The sequence below is a fragment of the Coenobita brevimanus genome, chromosome 51, assembly GCF_032717465.1.
Source record: "Coenobita brevimanus isolate Jiangsu-jjx chromosome 51, ASM3271746v2, whole genome shotgun sequence".
Classification (NCBI taxonomy): Eukaryota; Metazoa; Arthropoda; class Malacostraca; order Decapoda; family Coenobitidae; genus Coenobita; species Coenobita brevimanus.
The window spans coordinates 25695953-25706731 of NC_137004.1; the positions used below are offsets into that span (position 1 = coordinate 25695953).

The following is a 10779-nucleotide window of genomic DNA, read 5'->3' on the forward strand; positions in this document are numbered from 1 at the left end:
TTACGGGACAGTAGTGACTCTTCGTATTCTCACTTAAAGGGTACATTATCTTTCTCTGTTCCGTAACATAAATTTGGCGACCTCATATCAGGATATTCAGGATATTATCATAAGGATATTGTTTGATATTTTGTGACTGTGATATATTCATGATGGCTACTATTTCTACACTTGATGAAGCCAAAGATTTTTTGTCAAAAGTGCAAACAGTGTGTGATATAGAAAACAGAACAAAGAATGAACTTAAGCTTGTTGCTCAACAATTGGGAATTGCAGTTCACTCTCATCATTCTAAGGATCAAATTGTTGGCATGATTAATAAAAGCTTGTTTAATGTAACTCCTCCAAATGAGCAAACGCAGATTGAATTAGCTAAGTTACAGCTAGCTCTGCAGGAGGCTCGTGCTAAAGAAGCTGAATTTCAGGCAAATGCTAAGCAGGCGGAATCTCAGGCTCGTATTGAAGAGGCACAGATACAGGCTCAGGCACAAGTTGAACTTGCCAGGATTCAGGCAGACCATGAGTATCGCATGAAACAAGGTGGAACTGGATCATCTAGCTCTGATGATTTTGATGTGGCTAAAAATGTTAAACTTGTCCCTCCTTTTAATGAATCTGATTTAACAAAGTATTTTCAGTTGTTTGAGAGGGTAGCTACAGGTTTTAATTGGCCTAAGGAGTATTGGCCAGTACTCCTTCAAACTGTTCTCACCGGTAAAGCTCAAGTAACTTATGCATCTTTGCCTCAGGATCAGTCTGATAATTATGATGTAGTTAAGAGCTTGATTCTCAAGGCCTATGAGCTTGTTCCTGAAGCCTATAGAGTAAAATTTAGGACAACTTACAAGCAAGATAAGCAATCCCATGTTGAGTATGCAAAAATCAAAGAAGATTTGTTAGAGCAGTGGTTAAATTCTAAGAATGTGGATTCTGATTTTGGTAAATTTAAGCAGATGATTTTGCTGGAGGATTTAAAAAGGTGTATTTATAAAGATGTAAGCCTATATCTTGATGAGAAAAGAATAGATAATTTGTCTGATGCTGCAGTTTTAGCTGATGAGTATGTTCTCACTCACAAGAGATATTCTAGAGAAAAAGGGAAAGCTGAGAGTAAGTACGTTGGCTCTACTCAGAGTACAGGTAACAGGAAAGAGAATAAGGATGATGTTTCTCAGGAAGTAAATACCAGCTTCACCTCTAGATTTCAGAAAAGTAAATGTACTTATTGTAGTAAGCTTGGTCATACTACGGAGAGATGTTTCAGGAGACAGCGTGATGTGAACAAAAAGGAGTCTTTAAATATTCAGTCAATTGGTCTAGTGTCCACTCTTGAGAGTTCCCAGAATTCTTTAACTGAGTTAACTGAACCTGCTTTGAGGGGTAACTTAAATTCTCATGATGGAGCTCCTCTTTTGAGCAGTAACGTGGGTGACACTCTCAAGAGTTCATGTGCTAATTTCCTGTCTGATGGTTTTGTCAGTCCTCTGGACAGTAATGACAGGAAATCAGTTCAAATATATCGTGATACAGGTGCTTGCCAATCCCTTATGCTGACCAGTGTTCTAGGCTCTAATGTTAATTCCTCTGATGAAACTGTAATCTTACAAGGTGTAGGGAATAATTACTTCTCTGTTCCTCTGTGCAGAGTGAATTTAGAGTCTGGTTTTGTTAATGGTTCTGTTATGGTTGGGTTGGTTGAGACACTCCCAATGTCAGGTGTAACTTTCTTACTTGGAAATGATATTGGTGGAAGTCAAGTGTGTCCAGCTCCTCAGTTGTCTAGTGAGCCAGTGGCTGCGGCCCAGGATTGTGATGTCCCTGATGTGTTCCCTGCATGTGCTGTCACTAGGGCTAAGTCTAAAGTTACTGGTGATTTAGAGGATAATGATGATGATGATGTTATCCTAGCTGACACTTTTCTTGCTAATTTGGACCACTCACCAGATGAGGCAGTACCCCGTAGTGTTGATAATTTGTCTCGTCAAGAGTTGGTTGAGTTGCAGGTTGCTGACCCTGAGTTGAAAGGGCTAGCTAACTCTGCTTACAGTGAAGAAGAGTCAGCCGGTGCTTCTACTTGTTATTATGTAAAGTCAGGAGTACTTATGAGGAAGTGGAGACCCCCAACAGCATCAGCCGACTGTGAATGGGAGGTTGTACATCAAGTTGTCATCCCTCGTGTTTGTAGGCAGGATATCATTCGAGTGGCTCATGATTCCAGTTTGGCAGGACACCTTGGAGTGAGGAAGACTGTGGCACGCATTTTGAAACACTTCTACTGGCCAGGTATCTTCAGGGATGTTTCCTGGTATTGTAAGTCTTGTCACACCTGTCAAGTTGTGGGAAAGTGTAATCAGACCGAAAAGGTTGCACCTCTAGTTCCCATTCCTCCTTTTGAGGCGCCTTTCACCCGTGTGTTGGTGGATATTGTGGGCCCTCTTCCTAAGACTTCTTCAGGATTTTCTTATGTGTTGACCATGATTGATATGGCTACTCGTTATCCTGAAGCCATTCCACTTAGAAACATCTCAGCAAAGAACGTGGTTAAGGAAATGCTAGGGTTCTTCACAAAGTTTGGTCTGCCCAAGGAGGTACAGTCAGACCGAGGAAGTAATTTCATGTCAAATGTTTTCAAGCAGTCTCTGAAAGAGTTGGGCATCACCCAGATCACGTCTTCAGCTTACCATCCCCAGACCCAAGGAGCGTTGGAGAGATATCATCAAACACTCAAATCGATGCTCAAGAAATACTGTTTGGAACATCAGAAAGACTGGGATAAAGGTCTTCCATTCGTTGTGTTTGCTGCAAGAGAATCTCCAAATGAATCACTGGGCTTCTCACCTTTTGAACTACTGTTTGGCCATGAAGTAAGAGGACCCCTTAAGCTACTCAAGGAATGCTGGCTGTCGGAGGAAGATGACGTCAACCTGCTGGAGTATGTGATGAAGTTCAAAGAACGGCTGTCCACTGCTTTACAGCTGGCGAGAGAGAATTTAGGAGCTGCTCAGGAGAAGATGAAGACTTGGTATGATAAGAAGTCCAGGTTACGCCACTTTCAGCCAGGAGATCAGGTTTTGATTCTGCTACCAGTTCATGGGCAACCTCTTCAAGCCAAGTTTAGTGGCCCTTATTTCGTGGAGAAGAAACTCAGTGATGTCAACTATGTCATCGCCACACCAGATCGTAGAAAGAGCAAGCAACTATGTCACATCAACATGCTAAAGTTATATCACAGGCGGGACGGAAATAATCCAGTCTGCACTGTAGCTGTTCCACCCGAGTCTACAAGTGAAGTTCTCCCATGCAGCATGAGCCTGAGTGATAGTTTGGGGAAGAATCCTGATATCATGAATGATCTCCAGACTAAGCTTTCTCATCTACCACCCAAGGAAAGGCAGGAGTTTTCGGCATTACTGCAGGAGTACCCGCAAGTGTTCCGTGCTACTCCAGGAAGAACCACTGTGTTGATGCATGATGTCGATGTTGGAGACGCAAAGCCAATTAAATTGCCTCCTTACCGTGTGAACCCAGTGAAAGTTCCTCTCATCCAGAAGGAGCTTGGCTACCTGTTGGACCACAAGATGATTGAGCCCTGTCAGAGCGAGTGGAGTTCTCCTGTCACTCTAGTCCCTAAGCCAGGTGGGTCACAGCGGCTTTGCATCGACTACAGACGTGTTAATCAGATAACTAAAACAGACACTTACCCTCTCCCTCGTGTAGAAGATTGCATAGACAAGATCGGAAAGGCTAGGTACATAAGTAAGTTTGATTTGTTAAAGGGATACTGGCAAGTACCTATGACTGAACGTGCTAGGGAGATCTCATTTTTTGTAACATTAGGAAAGACCTTTGCATGGTCTGTAATGCCATATACAGATTGTTTTAGAGTAATAAGAAATTTCCTTTGTAAATTTCTTTTTTCTTTGTGGGGAGGTGTTACATAGCCTATGATTTCATCATCCTTTGTGTAATTTTAACGCACAGTATGCTGCATGTTTGATCACGAGCGTGTTCTGCCTCAGTCCCCCCCTTCTACCGTTATAGTAGAGTAAGTCGACATCTCTGTTATACTTTGCGGGATTGTCATCTCTTTGTCCCCATGGCTTCATTTGCGCGTCCCTCTTACAAGTTGTGTCAGGCTCTGCTGGCCCCTATATAATGAGCTCAGTCTCTGCATCATTGGCCACTTAGATCTGCTCCTCATTTTGTTCACATCTCTGTCCTCCGCTGTACAGATATTATTATTATTGTGAGTGCTCAAGAAATCTCCAACCATCTAGCAGCTGTGTGTAATTTGAGTATAACTGTTGTTGTATTTTTCTTGTACTGTGTAGCATAAGTTTAATTTGTAGGCTTAGTGAAGTTTTTGTAATTCATGTATGGATCTTTATGTCAGTCATTTTTGATAATAGTTTGTATCTGTAATAATTTATCTGGCATTCACTGAGTATTATCTGGTATCTCATTTTATCAGGGCTGACTTAGATAAATTTACTCTTGCTAACTTCGTGTTAATAGAGGCTATTGCAGTTAACCATATATTTAACCTGTTTATTTGCCATTACATTATCCTTATGAGTTCTGAATGTTTTGTTGTTAATTTAAGCATTAAACTTTAACTTGTAATTTTACCTAACTCTTTTGTTTTGAACCTGGAACTTTACGGGACAGTAGTGACTCTTCGTATTCTCACTTAAAGGGTACATTATCTTTCTCTGTTCCGTAACAATACACATAAGCATAGAGACGCTCGAGCGCACGCACGCGCGCACACGCACGCATGCACGCACGCACGCACACACACACACACACACACACACACACACACACACACACACACACACACACACACACACACACACACACACACACACACACACACACTAAATTGCCTGCATTTTTTTCGAATGGAACACCTAATTGACATTTAAGCCATGAGGCGGCTCCTACAATACCTTTGTGTTGAGTACACTACAAGAAAACGACATCTTCACCCACCAGAACACCGGAAGAAACTGACAACATCCCCCACCAGAACACCGGAAGAAACTGACAACATCCCCCACCAGAACACCGGAAGAAACTAACAACATCACCCACCAGAACACCGGAAGAAACTGACAACATCCCCCACCAGAACACCGGAAGAAACTAACAACATCACCCACCAGAACACCGGAAGAAACTGACAACATCACCCACCAGAACACCGGAAGAAACTAACAACTTCACCCACCAGAACACCGGAAGAAACTAACAACATCACCCACCAGAACACCGGAAGAAACTAACAACATCACCCACCAGAACACCGGAAGAAACTAACAACATCACCCACCAGAACACCGGAAGAAACTGACAACATCACCCACCAGAACACCGGAAGAAACTAACAACATCACCCACCAGAACACCGGAAGAAACTGACAACATCACCCACCAGAACACCGGAAGAAACTGACAACATCACCCACCAGAACACCGGAAGAAACTAACAACATCACCCACCAGAACACCGGAAGAAACTGACAACATCACCCACCAGAACACCGGAGGAAACAAGCAACATCACCCACCAGAACACCGGAAGAAACTAACAACTTCACCCACCAGAACACCGGAAGAAACTAACAACATCACCCACCAGAACACCGGAGGAAACAAGCAACATCACCCACCAGAACACCGGAGGAAACTAACAACTTCACCCACCAGAACACCGGAGGAAACTAACAACTTCACCCACCAGAACACCGGAGGAAACTAACAACTTCACCCACCAGAACACCGGAGGAAACTAACAACTTCACCCACCAGAACACCGGAGGAAACTAACAACTTCACCCACCAGAACACCGGAGGAAACTGACAACGTCGCCTACCAGAACACCGGAAGGAACTAACAACATCACCCACCAGAATACCGGAAGAAACTAACAACTTCACCCACCAGAACACCGGAAGAAACTAACAACATCACCCACCAGAACACCGGAAGAAACTAACAACATCACCCACCAGAACACCGGAAGAAACTAACAACATCACCCACCAGAACACCGGAAGAAACTAACAACATCACCCACCAGAACACCGGAGGAAACTAACAACTTCACCCACCAGAACACCGAAGGAAACTGACAACGTCGCCTACCAGAACACCGGAAGGAACTAACAACATCACCCACCAGAACACCGGAAGAAACTAACAACATCACCCACCAGAACACCGGAAGAAACTAACAACTTCACCCACCAGAACACCGGAAGAAACTGACACCTTCATCCACCAGAACACCGGAAGAAACTGACGAGAAAAAGCAAAGGGACACATTGCTTTAAATAGAACCTCCTTTGGATTTTTAAAGAGTTTTTTTTTTTTTAATTCTGCACTAAAACCTTGTAACATGTAAAAGGACAAAAATTAATAACTAATAATTGTCAGTTAATTCTAAGTTACTCTGCGGTCGTTTTCTGGCCACTTCCTGGAAAGAAATCACGGAATGACATACGAAACCGACACGACTTTGTGCCCAGCTGTGTGTATCGTCATCTTCAAGCAACCATTCGTAGGCCAGTTGTAGTTGGTTCATCTTAACTGGACCGAGTTCTTCGTCCTTTCTCGACCTTTTCTCCTGTCACTTACATGTAGAATAAAATAAAACTATAATTCAGCATCCTCTCCAGACTCCACCTCCTCGTAATCGTAACAAACACCGTATACTAGCTTTAGCCTCTTGTTTCACTTCAAATGGAGAGATGATAAAAATCGTTCAAGCCATAGTGGGCAAACTTAGCCCAAGCACAATCATCGTCGTTATCATCGCCAGCACTATCAGCTTGTATCAGTCATTTGCACTACCTGTCTCCTCTCTTTCACTCGTATATGTTGGCTGTTTCATGTAGTACTCGAATTTTACATAACATCTAACCATTCTGTTATCACTTCGTACTTTTTTTTTTTCCACCTGTTCTATTCTCCCACGGAGTTCCATAAATCATTCCTAAAGCTATAGTTTCATGGGCGTCATTTTTCCACACATATAGTATCCGTAATTTTCTGCTTGATTTTCCATTTTTTTTTTTTTTTTTTTTTTTTTTTTAAGATGTCATACCTCCACATACGACCTATATAAAGGAGAGTGTAGAATTTTGCAGCAAACTCTCATTTCTGTGCATATAGCCATGTCTTATAAATCATCTGCCTACATTCTTAGTACTTATTAAACATTTATTTCATTCATTTAGCGTGTGAAATCGCGTTGTTTGTTTCATGTTACCAGATTTTTTTTTTACCACTTCCCTACCCTTAGAATTACCTTCTTTTTTATTCCTTGTATCCTTCCACTAGTCCTTCTGTATGCTTTGTCTTTTCTGATAGTAGAGTAATAAGTGATTGGAGTTTTTTTTTCTTTGTGATGTAGTGCCCTGAAGAGGAGGCTTATTGACTGTTACCATTTTCACCATTAGGTTTTGGTCTCCCCGCTGGGTGTTAATGTTTCGTGCTCTGCTTACACACCAACCCTGCTGCCAGTACACAGACCTACACGGCCCATAAACGCAAAACAGGCATCTAACCTTTCACACACACACACACACACACACACACACACACACACACACACACACACACACACACACACACACGCATGCGTGCGCGTCGTATATAATGTAACTAAAATATCACAAAGAAATACATGAAGCTACACGCAGAACTGTGTAAATGACAACAGACAGACAGACAGACAGACAGGCACAGAGACAGACACAGAGAGAGAATATGGGAAAGAGAGAGACAGATAAACAGATGGGGAAGGTAAGGGAGGATGCGAGGTGAGAAATAGGAAAATGAGAAGACAGAAGAGGAAGGAGAAAAAAGGGAGAGGACCAAGACCAGGACAAGAATATTTCATATTAATGGAGAGAGGGAGAAAGAGAGAGAGAGACGTATTGTAGATACAATCATTTACACAAGCCTAGGAAGCCATTTTTAATACAGACCAGTGTGTGCGCGCGCGTGCGGGGGAAAGGGCGGCCGAGTTTAAAAAAAAAAAAAAAAAAAAAAAAGGCTCATAGACGGTACAGATGTGAAAGGAAGCACAAAGAATGGGAGGATTTATGTAGGCTATGGAATTGGAAAAATGATTAAGCATAGAGCGCGATGGAATGGTGAAAGTGAAAAATGAGGAAACGATGAGAGACAGAAGGAATGGTGAAAATAAAACCTGACGAACGAGCGAGAGGGGGCATGAATGAAAACGTGCTGGTAGTTAGGCTGTCCAGTCCGATGACCTGTTTTTGTTTTATTCCCGTTATCTCCAAATGGTTTTATTCAGCTCGCGACTTGTTTGACTGAAGGGTTAATTAAAGGGTATATGTATCCTCTCCAGTGCAAAATATCTCTCATAAGCAAGATCATCAAAAAATGGCAAGAAAAACATTAATACTAAGCCATCGTAGAAAAAAGATTAAGCTAGTGATGAGATACAAGCTGGTCAAATCCCTTGTGGGAAAGTGAGATGTGAGTTTGTGTGACCTTAATACTGTTGTTGCGTTTTTATATAGATACCATATGTTGATTTTTTTTTTTTTTTTTTTATAGAAACATTTCCTCAAGATGGAGCCAGTTTTTTCATTCTGTTCTGGCTACCACAAGATGATTTATATTACTTAGGCAAAGCCCTCGTAATAAAAGGGATTCAGGCTTGACTGATGTAAATCTTATGCAGGATGTTAAAAAGCTGAACTACTTTGTGTTCCGTATACAGCGTCAGAGTCAGACACGAATGAAATTATTTAACTTTGAGAACAGTCGATCAAAGACTTAGGTAACATGGCAAAGTCAGATGTTCAGCTCTTTAACTCATAGTCGTAATTCGTTATAGCCTAAACCAAATTGGGTGGACACCTTGAGGGACAACAATGGGTGGAATGATCTAATTTTGAGAATAGTACGTTGAAGGTTAAGATGACAAGGCAAGGTCAAATCAGATAGTTTTGATACATTTTAAACTAAATTAGATGGCAAAGTTGAGGGTCAGGCAAGAATGCAGTACTTTAAGAAAAATCGGTCGAAGGTCATGGTCACAGGTTGCACGAGTAGGGCGCGGGTGTTGCAGTCCGTGAATTCTCTGTCTTGTTTTGTTCTTGCCTAACGTTTTTATTAAGCATTAATGGTGAGAGGACGAGGGAGGGAAGAAGACAGGATGAGATGGAGGAGGAGTGTGAGGGGGAGGTGTGAGATAGCAGATAGAGGATATGAGGGAGGGGGAGTGGGAGGGGGAGGTGTGAGATAGTAGATAGGGGATGTGAGGAAAGGGGAGGTTTGAGAGGACGGGCAGAAGGCTAAGAGGGCAGATGGTGATATGCGGGGTGGTAAGGGGGTAGGAGTGGATGGAAGAGCTGGTATGGGATGAGCGAGTAGGCATAGAGGGAAAGATTCGGCAGGGGGCAGGGCTGGGAGGAACACTGAATGAGCACTGATTCAGGGTAGATGATAAATGATGTGGTTCTCATGTCGGGATGGCCGAGCGGTCCAAGGCGCTGCGTTCAGGTCGCAGTCCGGTCTTCCGGGCGTGGGTTCGAATCCCACTCCTGACAGTGGTATTTTCCCCGCAGCTGTACCTTCTTCAGCACAGTACAGTCAATTTGCTCTCTCCTATGATCTCAGTGACATAAGACCGTACTAATGCATCTCCGTGAGTCGTCTTCTGTTTGGTTTAAGAGGCGTTTTAGCACGTTTTTCCAACGAAATATATTGCATACTGCAACCTGCTCTTGTCTTGTATACCTGTGTCTTTTAATATTTATGTACCATAGATTTCATGAACAGTATCGTATGAACCATTATTCATAAGCCATATGTACTGCAGAAGGTAACTGTCAAGGAGGAAGTGCTAAGGAGCCTCTTTAGTCCGCGAGAATATGATCCCCTGTGTGTTATAATGTCTGGTAATTTTTAGTTAGAAGAATTCCTTGCGGATATTTTTGTCTTCTCTGTAGTGAGTGACGTAGTACGTACTATATGTTTTTAATTTTAGCTTCACATACAGTACAGACAATATTGTGCATCAGACTGCAACTACAGTTAGAGTGACGATGTAGCTTTCTCGAGTTTATCAACCCGTTTATATTGATTATTGTGGAATGTATGCTGCTATGTTTTCTGTTATGCTGTCTGGCACGAAAGATGATGTGAAAGGTGCAATTAGATAAGAGGACGAGAGGAAGTGAGGGGTAGTAAGTGGATAAGAAAGATGGAGGGATAAGACGGGAAAGGAACTGTGTGGCGGGGGAAGGGAAGGCTGCAGAGAATGAAAGAAAAATAGATAAACAGAAAAATCAGCCAACACAAGAGGGAAGAGACCCTCAGTGGTTAACTCTTGTATAAGGGTGTGGATACAGTATGAAAAAAATAACAGGAGAGCAAAAAGGTTATACTCTCCTCAGCAAACTCTCCTGCTGAAACTGCCAGGAAAATCTGAAACACATGAAGTATAGAAAGGGAACATGGAAGTCAAGAGGAAAAGATGAATAGACAACGTGCAGGCTTACAGAACCCTGAAGAAAAAAAAAATGTTTCCCACCAGTAATTGAGATTAAATTGAATAATAGAAAACGAAAGCAAAAGCAATATAATTTAGGAGTACCAGAGCAACAGGTTACCTATCCATTCACTCATAATTAAAGTCTTGACATTCTTATTTCGCCTCCCAACGTACCATTCTCACAAAAATGTACTGTACTTGAAAATATCTGTGATGTCAAGTACAGTTAAGAGGC

General features: G+C 42.2%; 1 non-coding gene across 1 annotated transcript; it reads left to right on the top strand.

Annotated features, from left to right (window-relative positions):
* Positions 1 to 9513: 9513 nt before the first annotated feature.
* On the top strand, positions 9514 to 9597 carry TRNAL-CAG (transfer RNA leucine (anticodon CAG)). The gene has a single exon. It is a non-coding gene; the product is annotated as a tRNA-Leu (tRNA).
* Positions 9598 to 10779: the final 1182 nt, after the last annotated feature.